The sequence below is a fragment of the Calliphora vicina genome, chromosome 2 (assembly GCF_958450345.1).
Source record: "Calliphora vicina chromosome 2, idCalVici1.1, whole genome shotgun sequence".
NCBI classification, from domain to species: domain Eukaryota; kingdom Metazoa; phylum Arthropoda; class Insecta; order Diptera; family Calliphoridae; genus Calliphora; species Calliphora vicina.
Window position 1 is genome coordinate 99,236,292 of NC_088781.1, and position 25,690 is coordinate 99,261,981.

At 30.2% G+C, this 25,690-nt stretch overlaps 1 protein-coding gene across 3 annotated transcripts in view; it reads right to left on the bottom strand.

Annotated features, from left to right (window-relative positions):
- The window catches only part of LOC135949986 (uncharacterized), a 260,167-nt gene that overhangs the window by 3,244 nt on the left and 231,233 nt on the right, over nucleotides 1–25,690 (bottom strand). The window contains exon 2 of one of the 3 annotated variants that reach the window (XR_010575923.1): nucleotides 13,386–13,521. The exons of the other annotated variants lie outside the window; for them this stretch is intronic. The gene's annotated coding sequence lies outside the window, so the exon portion shown is untranslated. Of the gene's footprint in view, nucleotides 1–13,385; nucleotides 13,522–25,690 lie in introns of those variants that run through there. 3 annotated transcript variants of the gene reach the window in all.

Below are 25,690 nucleotides of genomic sequence, written 5' to 3' on the forward strand. Positions count from 1 at the left end.
AAAACTAAAAATAACAAACTTAAAACAATATGCAGTATTCTGTTGTATCATGGATTCAAAGAACTTCTTTGTCTTCTTGGTGATAAAATGGCTTAAATCTTTTCCTTCAAAAACTAAGTTTTTACCATCCAATTTTTTTATTTCCTTTTTCTTTGCAGGTTTGGTTTCTAAATTTGTAATCATATTTTCCTTATCAGCCTCAGTAATGCGTTCGTCTAAAAAATCCAATCCAACGTTTGTTTCTGAAAGATACCACAGATGTCTCTTAGCAACTGTGAGAGCACTTTTCTTGACGCCTTCATATGGGTAAGTTCGCAGGCCATCGACTTACAATTGTCTCGTGCCAAAATCGAACATATATGAGGCAGACAAAATGTGCTACCCGTTTCATTACTTTTATCTCTCGTTGAGAAATATTTAATTGTTTGGTGAAGAGGGCAGTTTTAAGTGCATATATTGCTTTTGCCATCCACCTTGCCTGATGTAGAGCCCCTGGGATCTTGAAACTGAAGTCATTTTCAGACCACTCTCCTAGGTACAGGAGTGAGAGTTGTAATAACTCTTTATAGTCTTCTCTTGAATGACTACCATTTTTTAAGACATTTTGAATGTAGGTAACCATTCACTCGTTGTTCTTCTAGAAAGCCTTGAATGGGACTTTCTTCATCTAGCATTGTCGTATATGATTTCTTATCAAGTGAAGCCCACAGACTTTGGAATTTACGAAAAATCTGGATGTCAGGATCACTTGATGGTATGCCACAACACGCTTCATACCCCGCTTTCAATATTAGTTCTGTGGTGTGATGACGTCAAGCCAGCCACAACAAAGTTCGTCCGAATTCCCTTTCAATTCTGGTACAAACTCCTTGGATCGGTCCTGTATTAGATTCTGTAGTATCAAAAGATATAACAATGATTTTGTCACGTAGCTCAAATTGGTCCACTTCACGAATAATTACTTCGGCCATCTGCTCACCAGTGCCATTTAAAGCAACAGGTACGCCAAGCAAATGTTCAAAATCTTTACCACTCACTACGACTGCAACCCTATCTTCCAAACTTTTGACATTGCCATGGGCAACTGAGGGCAACAGTTTACTATCCCAATGCAAGACCAAATGAGGAGGATTTTCAAAGAGTGATATTTCGATTTTCTTTGCCATTTTACTTCTAACTGTATCTACACAGAAACAGTTTTTACCATATATACATAATATAAGACTTCTTTCCGTATATATGAATATAATGTTAAAAACTGTTCTAAACACACTTTAAGTATGCAGGCGTTTTCAGATAAAAGTGTTAAATGTGTACAACCCCTAAATATAACCCAATCTTCTTGAAATTTGGTATGTATATCATTTACATCACAGAGACTCGGGGCGTAAGCAAAGTCATATGAAAATCACATCTTTGGAAAAATGAAACACCCTAGAGTATATTCTAAAATTCATTATAAATTGTTGGTAAAATGCTGACCAAACCAAAACTCTTAATCCACAGAAATAACATTTCGAGAATCGAATCTGATTCGATTGTCTTTATCCTAACAAATATTGCATTATTTTATATGCAATATTTGTTTCCTTCTTGTGTAGAATAACGAAAAATTGAGATACGGCTTCTCTATATTAAGTTATCGATATTATGTATTTTGTTTTTAATGATTATGTTTTTGATAGAATATCTGTTTTAATTTAATTCAGTCTAATAATATAAAAAATCTGCTGTCTAACTATGAATAATATCCAACTAATGAAAATATTTTATTTTACGTTTTTACTACATTTATAAATTTACCAATAATGATTTTTAAAAGTTGTCTTTTATTTTAAACGTCACTGTATGTCCTCATATGCATTCAACTTCTGTTTACTTAATAGTCATACATGTACTTTTATTAAATCCTTTTCAACTGTTTTTATTTTTAGTTATTTTACGAGTACACAGTTTATTTTAAAACTTATGTATAATTGATTTTTTCTATTGCTAAAACAAAAGATATGCCAATAAGAGTGGTTGTATTATAATATTGTCGTCTATTTTTATACAGAAACAGATAAGAAGACACTAAATCATCATATAAGAGGAAGTAAGAGATATTGATTGTTTGCATTTTGTTCCGTAATCGGATTAGCGTGATGTATAATCGATTTAATTCGTTTTGTGTTGAATTGTGTTTTTATACTTTTCCTACACTACCATAGTGGGGAGGGTACTATTCGTTTGTGCTGATGTTCTCCTTCAGAATCACTTTCTGAGCCGATTAAACGATGTCCGCCTGTCAGGCTGGCTGGCTGGCTGGCTGTCATGTCACTTAATTTTATGATGATCGGTAAATAATTAGTCATAGCTCCCATATAAGGCCGACTTCCTAAAATCAATTTAAAGAGCATAAACCTCTTTAGAATATTGCAATCCTACTATAATTTAACAAAATAAGTTTCATATAGAAATAAATTAAATAATATTATGGCGGTTTGCTCATAGCCAAAGATGGTCCACTTCACTTACGAAAATAAATTATTTAAATTTTAAAAGAAAAACGTTTTTGCTCATTTACTAAGGCTGGGCTTGACCGACTATACTTTTTTATTTAATGTGAAATAATTTGTAGTAGTACGATAATACTGGTGCTAAATAATACAAGGTGGCGCAAAAGTAATCCTCTTATCAGAAAATGCTATAAATTTGCTATTGGCCCCTAATGTCGGTTCTGTTTTGACATTTGTGTAGTGGAGAAGTGTAGCGTAACATTGTTTATTAACGTGTATTTCGCATGTGTTTACTACACAAATGTCAAAACAGAACCGACATTAGGGGCCAATCGCAAATTTATAGCATTTTCTGATAGGAGGATTACTTTTGCGCCACCTTGTATAAGCATTAAATTAAACTAATACATACATATATTTGAAATAATTTACATTTTCGTAATAACTTGGTTCATTCCTATCAGCCTTTTCACCAGTGTGAGTCCTTAAACAAATCCTTCCGATGTAAGAATGAAAAAAATATATATGTATAATTTGAAGATGATAAGTATACGTTAACCCTTTAAGGGTTATTTAAAAATTATTGCAAAAATCTTCCATTAAATAATTATTTTTGCATTTTAATATAATAATATTGTAATAAACATTTTTACAGGACGATAATTGATTCGTGATGATAAAATGGAGGTTACGTCACACAGTGGTTTAGTTAACTTTTATTTTCGAAATAATTCGAAACGATTTGAGGTATGGGCAGCGTTGCCACTCATAAAATATTTTTCCTACCAAAACCTACCAAATTTTGAATATTTGAGAAATGCTTTATATTATTCGTTTCAAAAAATTGAGACTTTTTAATTGGAACAGAACAGCGACCCTATAATTCTGAAAGGGCATCTTGAGTAGATCATTTTTGTGGAATAAACTTATAGTCCACCTGCTTTGAATTTTTTTTAAATTGGGTCAAAGTTTTCATTTTTCGATCCAAGGGAGCAGTATAGAGAATTCTTATTGTCGAGTTATATTGTGGATCTTTATGGCGATTATTTTTGTGGAAGATCTTAACCCTCTAGCTCCTCTCCTTAGGGGTCAATTTGACCCCTATTTCGAGAAAATCATAAAAAGTCCTATAAAAAATTTAAGGATTAAAATATTCTACGAAATTTTGTACGCAAAATTTCAGTGGGGGTCACCAAAGATACAAAAGTTATAAATAAAGCGCTTTACACTAAATTAGCAAAATTGCACGACATCTCGGGTCTCACATTTTTTAAAAATATCTCAAAAAATCCATATATGATCCGAATATACCACTGTTGCCATATAATTTTGGTATAAATTCGTCAAAATTGACTAAAAAATCGTCAAAATCGGTAAAATATTTTTAAATCGTCAAAAAATCGGAAAACATTGAAATATGTTTTTTTTTTACGAAATTTTAGAGAAAACTAACAATCCAATAAAGAATTCACATATTAAAAGAATTAATATTATAAAATAGGTGTTATATAATAAGAATTATTTAATATTTGTATACACAAATTAAATAATAGTTTATCATACCGTTATTATTTTCCACATTTTTCATTTACGATTCTTATAAATAGAGTAGTCGATATTTCGATGTTCCTCTGTCTGTTTAAATAAACTTTCCGAAGGCTCTCAATAACTTACAAACATGAATGGTTGCTAATTAAAATCTGGAAGCTCGGCTTACAAAAGGCTGAAAGATTTGCAAAAAGCTACGACTTACATATATCGCGAATACTAAGTCATGTACATAAACAATTTAGCAAACGTTTCGGAAGTATACAAATTCGGACCAACAATGTTTCAATTTCTAGAAAATCAAGTATCGGTCTTAATTAATTTTAATAATTCTTTGGTATAGGTTTATAGAAATCTTTGAAGTAGCTGTTATACACTAAAATTAAAAATCTCACATTTTTTTTCTAAAATCTTAACAAACGTTTTACATTTCGATTCATTAAATTATTAAAATCATGTAACTTAAGCTCTTTAAATTCGGATTCTGTTTTTATATATTTTTATTTTTCCTACAAAAACAATTACAGTTCAATTTGTATTCATTTTGTTAATTAAAAGATTATATGAAAACCTCGATGTAAATATAGACTTTTCATAAAATCGTCATTTTGAGTAATAAAATCGGCAAATCGAACTTTGCCATTTTTCCGACCAAAAATTGCTAAAATGCCGATAAATCGGCAAATCTGGCAACAGTGATGCATACATATGTAAGTTATCTCTTTTAGTTCAAGAGATATTTAAGTTTATTTATTTATTTTTGTTTAATTCTGCTCGATCTTTTTTTTGTTTTTTAGATATGGCGGGCCTACGGAGGTTCGATTTTTTTTTTTAAATATCATCTATTTTTGACGGACATGGCTTAATCGACTCCGCTATCTATAAGGATCCAGAATATATATACTTTATAGGGTCGGAAATGAAAAATGTAGAAATTACAAACGGAATGACAAACTTATATATACCCTTCTCACGAAGGTGAAGGGTATAAAAAATGGGCGTATTTTTTCATTTTTTCCAAAACACATTTTGAATGGAATGTATAATAAAATTTTTCAAAAGGGAGCAAGGTTTGTAGAGCTCCTGGTGAATAAATATAAGCTTTTTGTATAAGTAGTTAGTATTGTTGAAAACTTTAGGACTTGAAGCTTAATAGTTTAGTGAAGTGAAATAATTTTATGAATTTTTCGGATGTCATTTACCTTATAAACTAAAAAAATTATAATAATATAGGGATTTTTCATGAACAAAAATATAAAGTTTGAATTAATTTAAAATTTCAACGGTTAAAGATAATACATAAAAAATTGGACTTTTTTGGGAAAACATGCAAAAAATACGATAAATGTTATCATGTTATTTTAATTGTATTCGAAATTTTATTGCAAACTAGTTGATCGCCCCGGCTTCGCCCGGTAGCATTTACTAACGTTAGTTCTTCAAGTTTCTCCAACCCACTCACACCGGACTGTTCTTATTTATTTGCAAATAAAATATCTAAATTTGTACAGCATACCTTAGGGAGCTTTTTTATTACAGTTGACTGGACTCACAAAAACAAGAAATTCCGAGTTTTACCCGGAATTTTTGAAGATTTTTTCTTTACAAACCATCTCCTGAAAATTTCGAATCGAATAAAAAAAATCAACCAAATCGTTCCAGCCGCTCTCACGTGATGACATTACATACATGGACCATTTCATTTTTATATATATAGATATACATATCTGTGGTCATAAGCAATAACCACCTAAGTCGACTTAAGAAAGATTTGAGTTATACACGGTACATTATTCTATTCATAGAACTGTATATATACGTGAAATCCCTACATTCATAACTTTCTTATTTAAAAAGTTATTAATTAGAAACATATTGGCTTAAGTCCTAAGGAAGACTATTATTGCATTTACAATAAGCGCCAAAATATACTTAAGAAAACATTCAATTATATTTTATTTTGTTTAAATAGCTTATAATGACTTTAGTTGTTATTGTATATTTTTCACGAAATAATTTTTCATAAATAAGAGTGCTGTTATAAGAGCCAAACTAAAGATTAGCGATTGTTGCAAATTGGCTTAATAACTTGACATGTCAATTTTTAAATATGTAATAACAGCTTAACTCAACATATACCAAGCAATAATCAAAACACTTATTTTCAATAAACGCCTAATCCGACATTAGCATTTTCAATTTAGTATTTCTGAGTTGCATTAAGCGTTGATATTTGTTTTTATTAAATATTTCTCTAAATAAATAAAACTTTTGTTATAATTTTTCATTTTAGCATTGTGGGGGTAAGAATCTTTGATTCTGCATTACATTTTTTCTAATTCACTCTTTTATTTTTTTTTTTTCAGAAACACTTTTATAAATATAAATTGCTTTTTCTCAAAAAAGTGTTTTTGAATTAGGCGGTTATTGCTTGTGACCACAGATATATCTATTTGCCATATCTAAAAAAACCCAAAAATATCAAGCAGAATTAAAAAAATAAATAAATAAACCTAAATATCTTTTGAACTAAAAGAGATAACTTACATATGTATGCATATATTTTGTAGATCTCCTTAAGTACTATTTATATTTTAAATTTCAGCTCATTCCGATCATACTTGGATTTTTGGAGATACTTTTAAAAAATGTGAGACCCGATATGGCGTGTAATTTTGATAATTAAGCGTAAAGGGCTTTATTTCCAACTTTTGTGTCTTTGGTGACCCCACTGAAATTTTGCGGCAAAAAATTTCGTAGAATATTTTAATCCTTAAATGTCCTTTCTGAAAGGATTTTTTCGATTTTGTCGAACAATTGGTCAAATTGACACCTAAAGAGAGGAGATTGGGGGTTAAGATCTTCATCAAAAATTATCCCCATAAAATTCCACAATATAACTCTGACAATAAGAATTCTCGCAGATATTAACATAAACCATTTTTTTCAGTGTACTCACTGTAAAAAAAAATTCAGACCAGCTGGAGTATACGTTTATTCTACAAAAATGATCTACTTAACATGCCCTTTCAGAATTATAGAAATGCTGTTGGACAGTGTAATTAACTTAAAATTATATTATTACTGCTATAAAACTACCCAGAGAAAGAAAATTATTTAATAAGACTAAAATCATAAATATGTCAAACATTATAAATCGTACAACTTTGAAGACATTTTCAGTTTTGAGTCGATTTAACGGTCCCTCCGTCCTGACTGGATGTTTATGTAAATTTGGCACAAAGTACAGTTCGTAATTTCGTAATATTTGGCCCAATGACGGAGCCTATTTAAACAGGTAAAAATCGGTCCATTATTTCACCAGCCCCCTTACAAATGTCCACCCAAAATTAGACTGCATATTGTTACGTTTTTACCTTTTTAAAACCGGGGTTTATTTCTTTTAAATAAACCGGATACTTTTGATTGCAAATAAAAGCCGTTTAGTAGTTTAAAAATTGTAACAACTCTCTATTTATTCAAATGTACTCAGTGCTTTTATACACGTTTATAAATTCGCAGAAACACGATTAATGTAGCTGGCAGATGCTACCAGCGTTGCCACTCATAAAATATTTTTCCTACCAAATTTCTAATTAAAAACTACCAAAGCCTACCAAAACCTACCAAATTTAAAATATTGGAGAAATGCTATATGAATTCGTTTCAAAATTAATAGTTAGCTTAAACTTATATTATTGCTGCTATAAAATTATTCAGAGGAAGAATGATATTGAAGCAGAGTTTAACACATATTATTAGAAAATAAAAGTTTTGAGAGCCCTTTGGCATTTTTTGAACTCAACACTACTAAATAAATACACATTTACCTGACTAAACTAAATATTTTAGAAAATGCTATCTTCATATTTTGCAAATATGTAGTTTTATTATTATTATACAATTTTAACAGTTTATTTTTTAATCAAAAATAAATTTAAAGTTATGTTAAATAAATTAAGGTTATGTTAAATTAATTTTTAAAAGACTGAATGAAAGATTTTTTAATTAGTTTTAATAAATAAAGGTATTTAAGCTTAATTTATACCTGAATTCATATATTGAAAAAACCGGTTATTCGAACCGGTTTTTGAGAGAACAAACCGAAAACCGGTTTTTAAAATTTACGCTTTTTCGAATTATTCGAAAACCGGTTTTATATATGTCGAATATTTGATCACTCTATACGTACCGTTAAATTCAAATCGCTAATGCAAATTCGTAACAATATGAAACTGAAATCTTGGAATAGCAGAAAAAATAATATTAGAAAAGAAACGTTTGCGATTCATTTTGCATTTTCTGAACTGAACTCTACTAAATACGTACACATTTAGCTGAATAAACTAAATATTTAAGATAATGCTAACTTCATATTTTACCTAAAATTTTTATTATTTTGGCATGACATAGTTTTTTCGTTATGTTTTTTTATTATTTTGTTCTTAAAAATACTTATGTATTCAGAATTATCGTAGCTTACCAAAGTCCGACAAAAATCGGAACAAACCAACCAAACTACCAAAATTCAATTTGTTAACTTTAAACTACCAATTTTGGTCCAATTGGACTGCCCTCAGAGATGACATTTACATAGATAGAACTTGAAGATATCTACAAAAAATACACGTACTTGTGTGGGTTATTTTGTTCAAGAAATACCCAGCAGTTCGAGTAGACAGTACCGAACTAGTGATTTTACCCATCCTTTAGGGTGAGATCAAGTTACTTCGATAGCCACGTGACTAGTCATTTTAACACGGGCATGTCCTAGGCAGGGGTTAATTGTCTCTTTTTGATTACAATGGGACTGTCTAATAGCTGGTCCAAAGTAGGCAACGCATTAGATTCCCATACTGGTTACATAGCGTCAGTTACCTTACTAGCTTTGTAAGTGGTTACTTGATCAGCTACTTGACTAGTTATTTTAACACGTACATGTCCTAAGCAGGGGTTCAATTGACTCTTTTGATACAATGTGACTATCTGATAGCTGATCGAAAGTAGTCAACGCTTCTTGTGGGTAAAATAAAGTGCAGTACAAAACAAAAGTATGAAGTGACTTCTCCATAGGTTACTAAGAGACACTAAAGTGACTATTGACTTCATGCTATGTTACATGGGATACCAGATACTTAAGCAAAAATAAAAATAAACTGTATGAGAATTATATCAACACAATTTGTATAAAACCAGTTTGTACGAATTACTCACAAAACGTTTAAAGTGACTACACTCCAGATTACTTAGAGACACTTAAGTGTCAATTGTCTTCACGCTAGATTACTTGGGATGTATAAAGTATTGTCTTCTCTCTGCACTACAATAGAGTGCACACACGTGTCAAATTACCAAAATATATAAATTGGAGTTAGCCAAGTGATAAGACATTTGTGACAATTACTGTCTTTAAAGGATACATTGACTACTTGCTTAACTGCTGGGTATTTACGTTTTTTTTTAAACCTATTTGCCCGTATTATTATACACTTTGTCTCCCAGAACTGCTGGGATATAAATAACAAAAATTGGTTAAACAATTTTAAAGTTATTCAAAATTCCCCAGACATGTCCCTGTATTAAATAAAAAACTCAGTTGATAAAAAACAATAATTATAAATTAACTATTTTGCAATTGACTACAAATTTGTTTAAATCTCATGCAGATATCAACCAAACATATCGCAAAATAATAAAAAAGCACATGTAAGAAATAAATAAAAGCAAAATAAGAAATTTCAAAAAAGAGAAAAAACCAAATATGTAAATATTGAATGTTTTTAATAAATAGTTCATTAAAAATCAAAATAGTAAGTACAGTAGAGGCATTTAAAGCAAAAAACAAAAATGTATAAACCGATTATTAATAACCAATATTTTAATTAATTACAAATTGGTTCAAAAATAAGTAATTTAAAAGTCATGCAGACATGACCAGTTGACTACCTCCTATGACATGCCTACATATCGCTCATTTGCTGCAACAATGTCATAACTCAAAATCCGGGTGTCTTGAACTGAGTAATACAAAATATGCTCCGTTCTTTAGTCTTTCATATAGTTTTATCAGTTTTAAAAAAGTCAATTATTTTTTGTATGAGAGTGTTTTTTCGTTGTAAACGTCAAAATGAAAATTCATGTTTATCGTATATTTGACAAGTACACATTTGGGTTAAATACAGATTAGAAATATATTAATATCTAATATTTAAATCAGGTTTTATTTCTGAAATCGCATGATTTGTTGAAAATTTATTGAAGAAATAGTAAATTGTCATGAAACATTCAAAGACATTTTTCTCGAAACGACTTTTTTTCAGTTGTGACGTTGTTGCAGCAAATGAGCGATATATTAAAATAATGAGTCGGTGACAAGGAAAAAATCTCTTAATACATTAGATGTGCTTATTAAAAAACCAGTTTCAAATTACTTAATCATGTGTTTGAGTTCCTACAGGGGTCTTAGGCCAATTGAACTAAAAAATTTGCAAACAAAATTAACATATTTTGAGAAATATTATTCAATTTTATTTAAAATATATCCGTATTTACTTTTGTATGAGTTTTTGTCTTCGTAGGATACCGTTAACCTATTCGCAGTTGCAAATCTCCATTTTAAATTTTTTTAAACAAATTTCAAAATTTCTTGATCATATTATAATTGAGATTATAATAGGAAATAAAAATATGAAAAAATTATGTCAATACTTCCAACAGTTTTTCCGTACCTGCGATGTTTCTATTTTCGGGAAAAATATTTTTCTAAAATCGGAAAACGTTTAACCACCTAAAATCGTGAAGTTAAAATTTTTCAATATTTGTAATTTTTAATGGAAAGATAGCGAATTATATACGTTTTTTTGTTGTAAATTTTAATAAAACTTGCGAAATTTACAATAACGGTCAAAATTAACCTCAATTTGACTGTTTTCGTGATTTTAAAAGTTGAGGGTCATTTGGACCCCAAGTGCTATTAAAGGTTAATTAATGTCATATTTTTCTCAAATTTCATTAAAATCGGACCAAAAATATGTAACATATATAAAATTTTGAACTTTGACCTTCACGGGAAAAAACTCCCGGGGAGTTTTTTTTATAATTGGGCTGATAGTTTGTGGGTCATTTTGACCCAAAGGAAATATAGAGTTAATCTCCAAAATACTTTTTTTACTGTAATTTTCATTAATATAAATAAATCTACATATTTCTTGAAAATAATGTAGAATGTTAAGGAAGGAGTTTTACAAATTTATTTCATATAAATAGTAAAATTTTGCATATATCTGACTTTTGACCTTGATGCACGTTTCGAAAACGTTGTCCGATTTGGCTCAAATTTTCAACAATAAACTTTTAGACCAAGAACTATTTTTAATGATTCAAAAAATATCAATTGTATTAATTTTTGATGCAGCATCGACTGGTGAAATCATATTTGCAATATATTCAATCGTTTTTGCTCTACAGAAAAATGTGCTTAAAATCCGCGTCTTTAGGTGAGTTGAACCACATCAAGGAGTGAAAATTTTTCAAGAAAAAGCACGCCATTATTAATATTTACGCAAAAACCTTCAGAAAAATGATGATACCCGCAAATAAAATGAAGTGACCTGGTCACAAAGGAACTCTAATTTATATAAATTTGTCATTCCTTTTGCAATTTGCACATTTTGGATTTGCGATCCTGTAAAGTATGTATATTCTGGATCCTTATAGATAGCTGAGTCGATGTAGTTATGTCTGTCAAATAACTTACAAACAAGATTTATAATTTAATATATCTGGTATGTTTGCTATTAAAATCGGGAAAATCGTCCAATAAACGGCTAAGATATAAGCAGATAACCCTGCCTACCAGCAGATAACCATGCCTACCAGGATTACTATTTTACTTATATACATTTCAAATACCAACATATAGCATCTTAGAAATTAGGACCGACATTTTTTACTAAGTCATGTACATATACAATATGCATATTAAATGGTATATCAAAAACGCGAATATACACAAAGATCTAAACATTGTAAAAACTGAAATCTCGAAAAACGTACAAAAATATTTAAAAAAACTTGAAGTTCACCTAAACCCGCTGGCCCGCAACATATTAGATAACCGTGGCCACACTCGATTAATAAGGAGGTACACAGCAGACCTAATCTAGAAGAAAGAATGCCAATTTAACCAAAACAACCATGAACACAAAATTTTTTCGTCCGGCACTGGCTGGACTAATTAAATAATAATTATTAGATATAAGATTTGAACCACTTATTGTTAGTTCATTAAATAATGAAGATACAATAAATAAATGATGAAAAAAAAAAATATTAAATGAAATGAAAGACTTTTCCAGCGATATCTATCATGGTTTAGAAATTCGGGATATATTATCGTAATTATCGATAATATTTTCCAATATTTGTTTATAAATAATCCTTTATTATGAACAACAGCTCCTAATATCTTATCACTAGGAGGAGCATACCCTACAATAAATTTGATTTCTTTATTAAAATGGACAAATGGAATATTTTTATGTATACAATTTAACTATATATTTATTTAATATATATAAACCATAAATACAATAGATATACATAAATACACATAAAATATATTTAATATATACAATACATAATTTTTATCAGCAAAAAATTAAAAACAATATCAATAAGTAGATTACAGATTTTTGTAATTTTAAAAATACACTTTTGAAATTATTAAGAAGATAATAATTTAGCAGCTTTATAAAATTGTGTTCACTCGATGTGTTTCTGCCCCATACATACGTATGTAAAGTATTTATACCGAAGGACCATAATCAATAAAATTTAACCGGCCTTGAGAGTACACTTTCACCGACACCTGAGGATTTTCAGCAATATACGATAGAATGGAATCCCTACAAAAGGCATTTTGTTCCACCTGAATTTGTTTCAAGTGTTTGGAATTTAAACATTTCAAAGAATCACATTTAAGAGTATAATTTCCTAGCAGAGAAAGATATTTAAGATTCTGGCATTTCTGTAAAATGGGACCCAATATTTCATCGGTTAGTTGACAATAATTCAGATTTAAATCTTGTATATTGGGTGCCACAGCCATCACGCACTTTTGACATTCATCATCGAATTGAAAATAATGTAATTTCATTGTGTTTAGGTTAGATGCCTGAGAACATAGCGGTTGTATGTATTGTAGAATTAAATCCGTTGGTAATGAATAACCGGCACTTAGGTGGAGACTCTTTAAATTTTGACCAATAACTTGCAGCTGCCATGTTGTAAATTCAGGTGGTTCACGAAAACTGACATCAAAATGTTTCAGTTGGGCTATTCTCTGGTAAGCAACATCTTCAAATCTCGAATGCAAACTCATTAGGTTGAATGTCTCCTGTATAGTTAAATATTGTAATATTTCAATTAGACAGTCGTCATTTAAGTCTAACAAGGTTTTAGTGGGAGTATTCATCTGAAAAAAAAACATGTGTAATAAGGTTTTTAAGAATGGATTAATAAGAAGTTATGTGGTTGGTTGTATATGTATGTATGTATCCTAAGGTATTGTGTATAATTAATCATTCAAGACTTTATGAAACTATAATACGATCTAGACACGTTTGCCTATCTGACTATGCACAGCGGACGTGAATCAAAATATTTTGGAAATAAATCTTCTTTTCTATCTGGCTGATTCTATTTTCAAAATAATTTTTCTTAAGGAATATTTTTAAAGTAGAAAAGGCATAAAATATGATAATAGTCGTTTCCCTAAGCCCTTCCGAATTAAAGCATTTTTTTTATCGAAATTTTAAATTTAAATTTTAAGTATTCTAAAATCCAAAGCTGGGATTACAAAATGGGCAACATGGTATATTCAAAATTAACCATGTTACTAATTTATTTTATATAGTTTTTTTGCAAATTCTTAAATCGTACATATATTTGCTTTAATTTTTACATTTGCTATTAAAAGGTATACCGACGTCACAATTTTCATTGTGATATGTTAACGAACAAACCTTATATATATCTATATATAAAATAGTAACGGTACTGACTGATTCATCATCGCACAGCCCAAACGACTGAACTTAGAATCACGAAATTTTAACTGTGGGTTCCTCCCAAAACGATCCGATAAGAATGCATTTTTGGAAATCAGAACGTTTAGAGGGTAAACAAGTAAGAGTACTATATTCGGCCGTGCCGAATCTTAAATACCCTCCACCTAAATATGATGGTATAACAACTGAAATAATATAACAATTGTTAAAAAGACTAGTTTACGCAGAAGATATTTTATTTCAAATGTACAAAAATTTGTATCTAATTCAGCAATTTACAATTGAAATTCCTATTAGAACGTATGAAATTTAACAATTTATATACTTAACCTCAAGTGAAGAAACAGAAACAGAAACAGAAAAATATTGTGTTGTGGGATTTATATAGGGACTATGACCTATTATGATTCGATTGTCATAAAATAGTTTAACGTGATTTGTATGTATTTATATGGGAGCTGTTGCCAATTATGGACCGATATTCACAAAATTCAGTAATATGATTTGATCTGTGTACTATTTTGGATCAATATATGGAAGCTATGACCTATTATTTGAGGGCTATTTTTGTAGAATTTCATATAAACAACGCTATGAACAAAAGTTTACCTTATGTGGGAGCTATGCCGAATTATGGACCAATATTTAAAAAATCTTGTAGTACGATTCTTGGATACAAATTACTGATCGGTGTAAAATTTTGGTTCAGAACAGATTTTTTTGGATATTTGTGCAGGTTAATGTGTTTTCCTGAAGTGGTTCTTATATGGAGGCTATGACCAATTATGGGCCTATCATCATAAAATTTGGTGCATCCATTTTTGTATATACTGAATAAATCTTTTTCGAATATCAACCTGATAACTTTATTTGTAAGAAATTTATGAGGATTTTAGTGATTTTCGGGAGTGGACCTTATATGGGAGCTTTGGTTAAATATGGACCGATATTCAAAAAATTCAAAAGTATGATTACTGGATACAAATTACTGATCTGTGCTTTATTTTTTAAGGTTAATATCTTTTTCGGAAATGGGCCTTATAGGGGAGCTATGACCAATAATCGGCCAATCTGCATACCATTTAGTACAGTGATTTTTATGTATATGAGTATTATTTTTGTCGAATTTTAGCATGATAAAGATATTTATAAGAGATTTATGAGTACTTAACTGATTTTCGGAAGTGGACCTTATATGGGAGCTATGGTCAAATATGGACCGATATTCACAATATTCTGTGATATGATTTCTAAATATAAATTATGGATTTGTGTAAAATTTTGTTTTGATATTGATACTTTTTAGATATTTATGTAGGTTAATGTGTTTTTCGGAAGTGGTCCTTATATGGGAGCTATAATCAATTATTGGCCGATCTTCATAGAATTAGGTACAGTGATTTTGGTATATATGGGGACTATTTATGACGAATTTCAACTTAATAGCGATATTTATAAGACATTTATGCTTATTTAAGTGATTTTCGAAAATGAACTTTATATGGGGGCTATGGTCAAATATGGGCCGATCCAAAAAAAATTTGGTGTTGTAATTTTTTTAGACACAAAACTTATTTTTCCTGAATTTTGTGTGGATACTGCAATTTTGTAGGCATTTACAGACCATATAACCATATTTCGGGAAGAAATTTGTATGGGGGCTAGGAGAAATCATGGACCGATTCTTATAATTTTCGCCAGAGTTAGACTATTTAACATAAAAATAACGTGTGTACAATTTTATGGTATTATCTGCAATATATTTGCACAAATAACGAAAACTATGTTAAAATTATCAAGTTTTTTTAGGTTGTCTCACATTTTTGTTCATAACTCTGGTTCCACTGCACCGATTTTGCTGATTTTCAATACCAAACTGCTTAGGAGAACAATAAACATTTTTTTTGCAAGTCTATCAATTTTGTTGGCCTATTTTGGACGTGAGCGTGTTTTACACAGACAGACAGACGGACAGACAGACGGACATGGCTCAATCGACTTAGAATTTCATAAGGATCAATAATATATATACTTTGTTGGGTATCAGATGAATATTTCTCAATGTTACACACGGAATGACAAACTTATATATACCCTCATTCACCACTTATGGTGGTGGAGGGTATAAAAAGGGTAAATTCGGTAGCCTTCTATCTTCAAAACTAATAAATATACAAAAAAACTTAAAATTGCATGTTACCCCATTTAAAAAATAAGCTGACAGGTGTTTAGTAATTTTTCGAAATTCGAACCTTTTAGGGGGAGAAAACGGGTAAAAACTGTATTTTTTTTTGGAACCCTAAATGTATCTTTTAAACCAATAAACAAATTTTAAATCGTATTCTTTACTTATCAAAAAATAAAAAATACAAGTTCGGTACTTTTTGGAAATTTGAACCCTTAAGGGATAAAAATTATGTTTTTTTTGTACTTTTTCATAAAATATGTTTTTCTATAATTTGACATAGCTCCCACCACAACACAGAAATTTATTTGAATACAATTTTACCACCGCAATGGGGAAAAAAAGGTACCAAAAAGGGGATAAAATCGGGAAAATACATTATATTTGAAATTATTAAGACAATTTTTTTAACATTGGTTCCTGGATTCATACAAAAATTATCTAACAGGGTTATTTGGTACTCGAGTGCCAAGGTGTATTGGGCCAAATCCGGGTAAACAGTTTTATAAAACATATTTTTTCTTGGGCACATTTACACAGATTTTAATCTTTTGAGACATTTCTGTAGCATAAACAATTTTGGCAAAATTAAATACTTTTAAATTTCAAACTTGAGCGGTGTTCAAGGAGGAAAGGGGAAATTGGTATTTTTCTCATAATGGTACTTTTTTAACATTTTAAATTATTTCACTGAGTGAAGTTAGTGTTAGGAATAGGGGATAATATTAAATTACCAAAATGTGAGAACTGAACTATAGGTTTATGGTTATAATGGTACTTTTTGAATTTTGTATAACTATGGACTTAGAAACATGAAATTAAGCATACATGGTCCTAAGTCAGTGAGAATTCTTCACCAATGAACCTAGAAACATGTAGTAAAGCTTATATGGAACCTAGCGAGTGGGAAACCACTCACAAAAAAAATGAGCAAATAACATATTTTTATTTTCTGATGAAATATTTATTTATAAATGTTTTAATATAATTTAAAAAAAAAACAGAATCATTTTCGGCTATAGCACAGAGGTTTAAAACTTTTTTTTTGGAAATAATTCGGTATCTTGGCACACGGTTTGAGCCAATGTGATTTCGAGTCGATTTACGTTTGTTCAGCTTCCTAGCGATAATGGGGCCAGTGCCTAGCCCCTCAAAGTTGGTCACCTCGGGTCTCAAATTTTGAGTAGGTCTACAAAAATAGTCCTTGAAAAGCCTTACAAGTTTAGGTTATCTCTATTAGTTGATTGATTTATTTTTTTTTAATTTTGCTCGATCTTTTTATGGTTTTTTAGATATGGCCGATGATTACCAACTTTTTTGGCCTGACTTTGATGATATGGACACCAACGGCCTGTGATTTCAACAGAAAGGCGCTTCGTGGATTGGACATAACATTAAATTGTTGTAGTTTTATATATCCGTTTAAGCCTAAAAATTCTTGTTGCACGATTGCTGTTATTATTTGAATACATTTTCATGACACGTTTTTTATATTCTTTTTGCATAATTTTAGGTACTAATCATGGATAAGTCTGCAGCATAAAGTATACATTCACCTCGAAATATCTAACTTACGGCCATTCTCACAATGTACGATTAAAAGTTAACGTGAACTTTAACCGCAAGTTAGGCTAATTTGAATTTCACAATGTACGATTAATTCTTAATTGACACTATTTAACAACAAAGTTGCTGTTAAATATAACCGAACAAATTTCGCCGGTTAGCATCTTAATTGTAAGAAATATAATAAAAGAACATGGAAAAACTTTTATATTTTTGTAATATTTATAATTTTTAAAAGTGTAAAGCGAAGAAAAGTAAATTTTGCACGGGGTGATCCATATACCACCCGGATATTGCACTTACAAACCAAACAACAAATGTGCACTTTTGCTTGTTGGTTTTCAGTAATTGTTGTTCAGTTTGTTCTGTAAATTTTACAGTTACCTTAATATTTTTGAGTTTTATACGTTTTTTTTATTATACCACTAAGAAAACACAAACTATTAATTTTTATGCCGTCTTTTAGACAATTTTTTATATTTCAATCTTTCATTACACTATTTTTCGTAAACAAATGTATGCATTATTGCCATACTTTCTACTGAATGCTTTGGTTAAGTAATCAAATGATGGTGAAACGTAAATCGGTAACCGTTGGTTAAATGGTCCCCGTTAAACAAACCGACAGTTAGTTAATTTTCCGGTTAAAATGAAATAATCGTACATTGTGAAAATGGCCGTTAATCTGTCATCTAAATTGAATATAATCAAACGTGTTGTTATCAAACTAAATAAACTAAACAAATGTCGAGATTTTCTTTTCGTCTATATTTAAATTAATTGCAAAAGAACAAAATTCAAATCCCTAAGTGAACAAAAAAACGCACATAGTTAAATGCAAAAAAAAAAAAATAATTCTATTTGCTACAATTTGATTATATGTTTGCGAATTTGTATCTGTGAGCTACATAAATATTAGATACATGAATGGATAAATAAGAGTCAGTGAGTGGTGTTGGCATAAAACGAGTATAATCATTTTTCATCAAAAGCTTTAGGTATTCCGACTGAAAAATGTTTGATGTACGTGTTGGAAAATGGAGTTCCTATGGGCTGGTCTAATTGTATAAATGATCTCAAGTAAACAAATCAAAACAAAACCCAAACAGTCGCATATAGGAATGGATAGATTGATAGAAGAAGATGCAATGTGGAAGTAGTAGATGAGCGAGTGTCGTGTCGTTGTGAGCTTTTGTCATTTTCACTACTAAACTAAATTTTCCACATCGTTAATTTATATTAATATGATTCCTTTTTGTTATTTTTGTTCTTCATTTTTATGTCACATCAACCACCATCAATTCACACTTTGCTTTTGCAGCAGAACAAGAACGCAATGCGTCACTCATTGTCAGACCCAACATTTTCTCTTTCTTGTTTGCCTTTTGTTTGGATCGCACCCTTATAATCGAATAAGTATTTATATAATTTATTTACTACATATGTATATAAGTATATTTACTATATAAAAACGAAGGTTAGTTTGACTCAATTCATAATACCGGCTTTTGATTCCAGCCGCTTTGACAAAATTGGTCTAGAGTAGAAAACATAGAATTGTTATACACAAATATAAACACAATTATTTTAGCTGCACCGTGGTCACTAAAGCCTTTTATTGAAATAATTATTTAATCCGATGTAGAACAAATCCGAGCTCTTTATAAAACTTATAAATACTAAAGTTTATTAAAGGTTCTTTCTATAGCCTACCGATCCAGTTTAAAACTTATATTTTACAAAGGTATAGCCTACCGATCCAGTTTAAAACTTATATTTTACAAAGGTAAAAATTACCTTTTTTAATATTTCTCAAAATATGTTAATTTTTTGCATTTTTCCCGTTTTTTATCTATAATACAGTTTGTGGATCATTTTGACCCAAAGGAGTTTCACAAATTTATTTCATATAAATAGTAAAATTATGCATATATCTGACCTTTGACCTCGATGCGCGTCCCGAAATCGTTGTCCTATTTGGTTCAAATTTGCAGCACTTAATTTTTAGGCCTAGTGTCACTTTGAAATCTAAAAAAAATATTATAAATGTCTTTGTAAGTGTGTTTGTTCCGCAATCAAGCCTATACGGCTCAACCGATTTTATTGAAATTCGGAACATGGAAGCGTCAATAGGCTATATCTGTTTTCAAAACTTGGACTTTTTGGTATTTTTTGCAAACTTTGGCCATGGGGTCCACATTTCCTTCTGGGCTGGGAAAATACTTTGGGGATAAATAAGGAACACATCAAGGTTTCAAAAAATGCTCCCCGTTTTTTTGATCCCAGCTTAGGGATTTTAGAACATGTGGCCCAAGTTGAAATTTTGGTAAAAAAAATAGGTCACATTCCCAAGGACGTAGGGGCGACGTACTCGAAAAATAGGACATCTCTTTTATACCAAAATATTCTTCGTGAAGATACCTTTTGACAAATATAAAATTGTTATATGTTCTTAAAGAAAGTTTATTTTTAATAAAAAAAGAGTTAAGTCACCTTTTCGCCCAAAAAACAGCAAAAATCAACTATTTTTTGAATATTTAAATTGAAAATAGTTTATTTTTGGATCCATAATTGATATTGCTCTGAAATCTTTTGTATGTTATTCGTAATTTAGTTGTCTAACAACAAATTTCAATTTTGAAATGCCTATAACTCGGAAATTATAAGAGAGACCATGAAAAAAATTGATTCTGCCCCACTGTGCAAGGGGGTAAAAATACGAATTTTGGGTTTATTTTTAATAAAAGATCTACAGACTTAAAATTTGAAATACCGATATTTGGAAAATTTATCATAAAGGGGTAAAAATGGGTAAAGATTTGAGCATTTGGTACTTTTTTGGTACCTTTTGTAACTGTTGTTGTAAGACAAATGTTAATACCATATGTATATTGATTTAAAAATATGGTTGCACTTGAGCTAAACGCAACCTAAGCTATTAGGAAACCACCACCGAAATGTTTCTCTATAAATAACACTTGGGTTGGTTAATTTTTCAAATCTTAGCAGAACTCTCTAAAACCATCTCGTCCATTAAAATTTATTATTTTTTCGTCTGAAAAAATAATTTTCAGAATAAACAATTTCACTCCCTTTTAAAGAAAAAATACTGATGCCAGTCAGTTGTCATATGGTTTTTCTACCAAAGTCCTACAAATTTACGAAAAGAAAATAACGCAATTATCAAATAACAATAAGATGCTAATTTTCGCATCTTTTGGAATTTTTGTCATATAGTCTATATTTGGTTAATAATATGGTTGATTTAAAATATACCATATTATCTAAAACTGTTGCGTTTTGGAATTCCAGATTTGGGATTTAAGAGTTGAGATTATAAGTTCCTGAATAAACTGCTTTTCTAGTAAGCAAAGAGTAATGCGGGTTTTTTCGGCCATGTTTTTTTTATTTATTGTTTAATTAACAGAATTTAATTTAAATAACATTAATCATAAATTATGTCCAATATTATGAAAAAAACCGGGCCAAAGAACGGTAATATTTGTTTTTCAAATGTAAGTCAAATATTCCTCTGCTACGCCCATGTGAAACATCATGTCAATCGGAGCAGGCAGTTAGAAAATGGCATATTATTTCCTAAATATTTTAATTTTGTCCCGCTATTCAACAAGATAGATCAGCTAACTAACCAAACCACTACTGAATGTATGAACTCCCGTTTAAGAGATAAACAGACTTCTTTAGAGTTTTTAAAGTGATATTCAAACCAACTTTACAGAATGCTGCAGAAGATCATCTGAAATTGTTTGCTTTTATTTCTATTCTATTTTTATTTCATGCTTATCATCTCATATATGCTGTGTTTTGATTGACAAAAGTCAAATTTATGGAAACACTTTTTCGGCATATCAATCTTTAATTTACATCTAACAATTTTCCCACGTTTAAATTGAACGGTACTCCAATATTGCTCCTTATCAATTGTAGCCAACAGATTTTGTAATTTCCCAACATTTTTCAAACACTTGTTTAAATTTTTGTCTTCCGTTTGAAGTCCCTTTTAATTATGGTACATGACCATTGGATTAATTCTGTATTAGAATAAAGATATTATGAGATATGGTTCCACTTTCCAAATAACTACTTCATTTCAGAAGATTAATTATACACTACACCACCGTAGTAGGCAGGCTATATTGTATTAGTACTGAAGTTTGTAAGGAGCAAAAATATTGTCCTAATTTGGCACAAGCTTTTGTATTGCCCTAAGGATAAAGCCTATTGAATTTGGTCAGAATCGGAACATTATTTTTCCTAGCCCCCATACAACTGCCCTACCTGTAAATAGTTTAGCTCTCATAAATATCTTAATTATAAACATACCCAAACAAAATTGAAATAAAATGTTCCATACCTCCATGTACATGTATGGATATGTTAGTATCCAAATAAAATTCAACACAAATATGTTTCATATATACGAAAATCATTCCACCATTGTGACGATCGGTCCATAATTAGTCATAGCCCACTTCCGAAAATCACATTATCGAGGATAAATATCTTAAAAATTTTGGTATTCAAATAAGATTCAATACAAATAAGTTTCATATCAAAATAAGTTAGTATCATATGGTCGGGCTTACCTGACTATACATTCTGACTTGTTATACCCTTTACCTTCGTGAGAAGGATATATATAAGTTTGACATTCCGTTTGTAATTTCCACAATATAATTTCCCGATCCTATAAAGTATACATATTCTGGATCCTTATAGATAGCGGAGTCGATTAAGCCATTTTCGTCTGTCTGTCTGTTGAAATCAATTTTCTGAAGACCCCAGATATCTTCGGGATCCAAATCTTCAATAATTATGTCAAACATGCTTTCGAGAAGTTTCCTATTTAAAATCAGCAAAATCGGTCCACAAATGGCTGAGATATGAGGAAAAAACCATTACAACCTCGATTTTTGACCTATATCTGGATTACTAAGTCATTAATAGGGAGCGGATTTATACACAAATGCATGTTTTTCTCGAACGTTCAAATACAATGTAGACTAATTATCTATCCGAATCGCACATTTTAATGCAAAATGGCAACGATTTGTTAGTGAATATTTTTGCATATTTTATTATATTTTACTTCAAAATACATATTTATATGCATATTATCCAAGTTTTTAATAAAAAATATATTTTTTTGTCGTGAATGGGCAACATATTGCCTGGAAAAAAGTTTTTTGTCGAATTTGTTATAGAAATAGCATGAAATATTATCGACTAACTTCTTTCAAAATTGAGACACTAGCATTGAGTTCTTCATTTGTCTATCAGCAATTGAAAACTATCATTTCTAAACATTTTGCTTCAAAACAGTTTCGAGTGGTTTTTAAGTATCAAAAAGTCATTAATGTGCTGTTTTTGTAAGCGAGTGCTTTGAGTAGAAGTTTAACAAAAATAAAATATATGTAAAATTTTCACTCAAGTCCTCATTCATATATGTTTTCATTGCTGTTTCGATTTATAAGAGATATCGATATCGTGCATGTCAATTGACCCTTTTAAATAACTTAGAGACAAATGCACTAAATAATTAAAGATTAAAGTGACTACACTATATATTACTTAGAGACACTTAAGTGACAATTGTCTTTATGCTAGGTTACATGGGATGTATAAAGTAACCAATTGACTTATATCTGCGTTACAAATAGCATATACGTGCCAAATGTATGTAAAATATATAAATTGGAGTCAGCCAAGTGATCAGACATTAGTGACAATTACTTTCTATAAGGGATACATTGACTACTTGCTTAACTGCTGGGCTAAGGTTGGATGCTACTTTACATCACGATCAACATTTTCATGATTTTAAAAGGCAAGTCGTAAGATAGAAGCTCTAAATATTAATATATCCACCGTTTTCTCAGAAGAACTTTAACTATTTATTTCCGGGTATAATTAAAAGAGTCCTAACTGCTGGGAACACTGTTCTGTAATTTTAAACATTGCGCGATCCATAGTTTATTATTTTATTTTTCTGCACAAAAATATAAGTGCATATTTTTTAAATTTTTAGGTCATATTTTTTTGAATCATATTTTAGGCGCATATTTTCCAATAATAAATGCATGAAAATCCGCCCCCTAGTCAATAATATAGACAATATGGATATCTAATGATAGATATTTCAAAGACCTTTGCAACGACGTATATAAGACCATAGTAAGTTGGACCTACAATGGGTCAAAATCGGAAAAAATATTTTTTAACCCGAATTTTTTTTCACCAAACATTTTTTTTTTTAAATTTAAAAAAAAATTAATTTAAAAAAAAAATTTACTCATATATTGATATTCGTAGTTTTTTTTCATATCTGTCTCAAAGGAAACATATGAAATTTTCAGATCTAAAGTTATCGTGTAAGTCCAAAAATATAAATATGTATAACATATTAATTTAAACTAAATCGGTTCTATAATTTGAATAAATGACAATTTGAACTACTGTACATCATTCTGTCATTGTATGGGTGCAAATAATATCTATGTTAAATTTTATTAAACATTTGTTGCTTTTGTTACCATTTTCACTAAGAAGTGCTGCTTTCTTGTGTTTGTGTGTGCGGAAATTTGTCTGCATGTGTATGTTAGCTCCATAGACGACACACTCTGGGTTAACTGTGGCGCGACCTATGGCGACGCAATGTTTATCTAAATTGTTATTTTTTCACACTCACGCAGTTCAATGAGTTCGTAAAAATTACGTTTGGGACTCTGTGTTTTACGAGTGTGGATGTGTATGTGTGTGTGTGACACACACACACTTATATATTGTCGCCTATACACTACCGCAGAATCCTCGTTAAACTTAAACTCCAAAGACCAAATGTTACGGCTGTAGGTTTAAGGTTGTTTGATTCTTTATGTATGAATATGTACTATGTACGTATTTAATTTCGGATGCTGTGAAAACAATGGGACTTAGAACGAAGTAGTTACACCCTTTTATAAGATTTAATTAACTAGGTTATGATTTAATTACACCTTCTATGATTGGAAACCTACCAGATGTGGCAATTATTGTGCTCACAGTATTATTTAATGCGATCTTGTCTCTAGGAGTTTTACCAAACGATTGGAAAATCATCGGCACATAGAAGCCAAGCAACTCCACATGAAACAAAAAGCTTACACCGGCTAATCCATCAGCAATCGAAATTAAGCCTTAACTGTAAAGTCATCCTGTATGAGACAGTCTTAAAACCAATTTGGACATACGGAATTCAATTATGGCTAACAGCAAGCGCAATCCAAAATTCTTAGAACCATGACGGGAGCTCCATGGTACATAAGAAATGACAACATACACAGACACTTAGTTGTGCCTTTGGTCAAGGACGAATTTAGAAAAACTCGTGAAGCTTATTTGTCAAAATTACATCATCATTCGAATTCGCTCGCAAGGCTACTTACAGTAACTTATGACAGGTCAAGGCTGCGTAAAGCTGATTTACCACTTATCTAAATTCTTAGGTAACAAGACAGACATATCGGTTTAGGGGTGATGTAGGGAGTGGGAGTAGAATTCATTAGTTCACTAAAATCATAATTCAGTATTAAAAAATGTATTTCATAATAATAATGGAATAATTCAATATATTTTATAATTCTGATATTTTATAAAACGACAATATGCCCAACGATTTATACGCCCTTTGAATATGCAAATCACTCGAAAAAGTTAAACCCCATTTACGCGATCACATTTTACCAAACACTATAATAAAATCCAATCCGCTGATAGAATCATATAAAAACAACATATTGATTTCTTTTTTATGATAAAGCTCT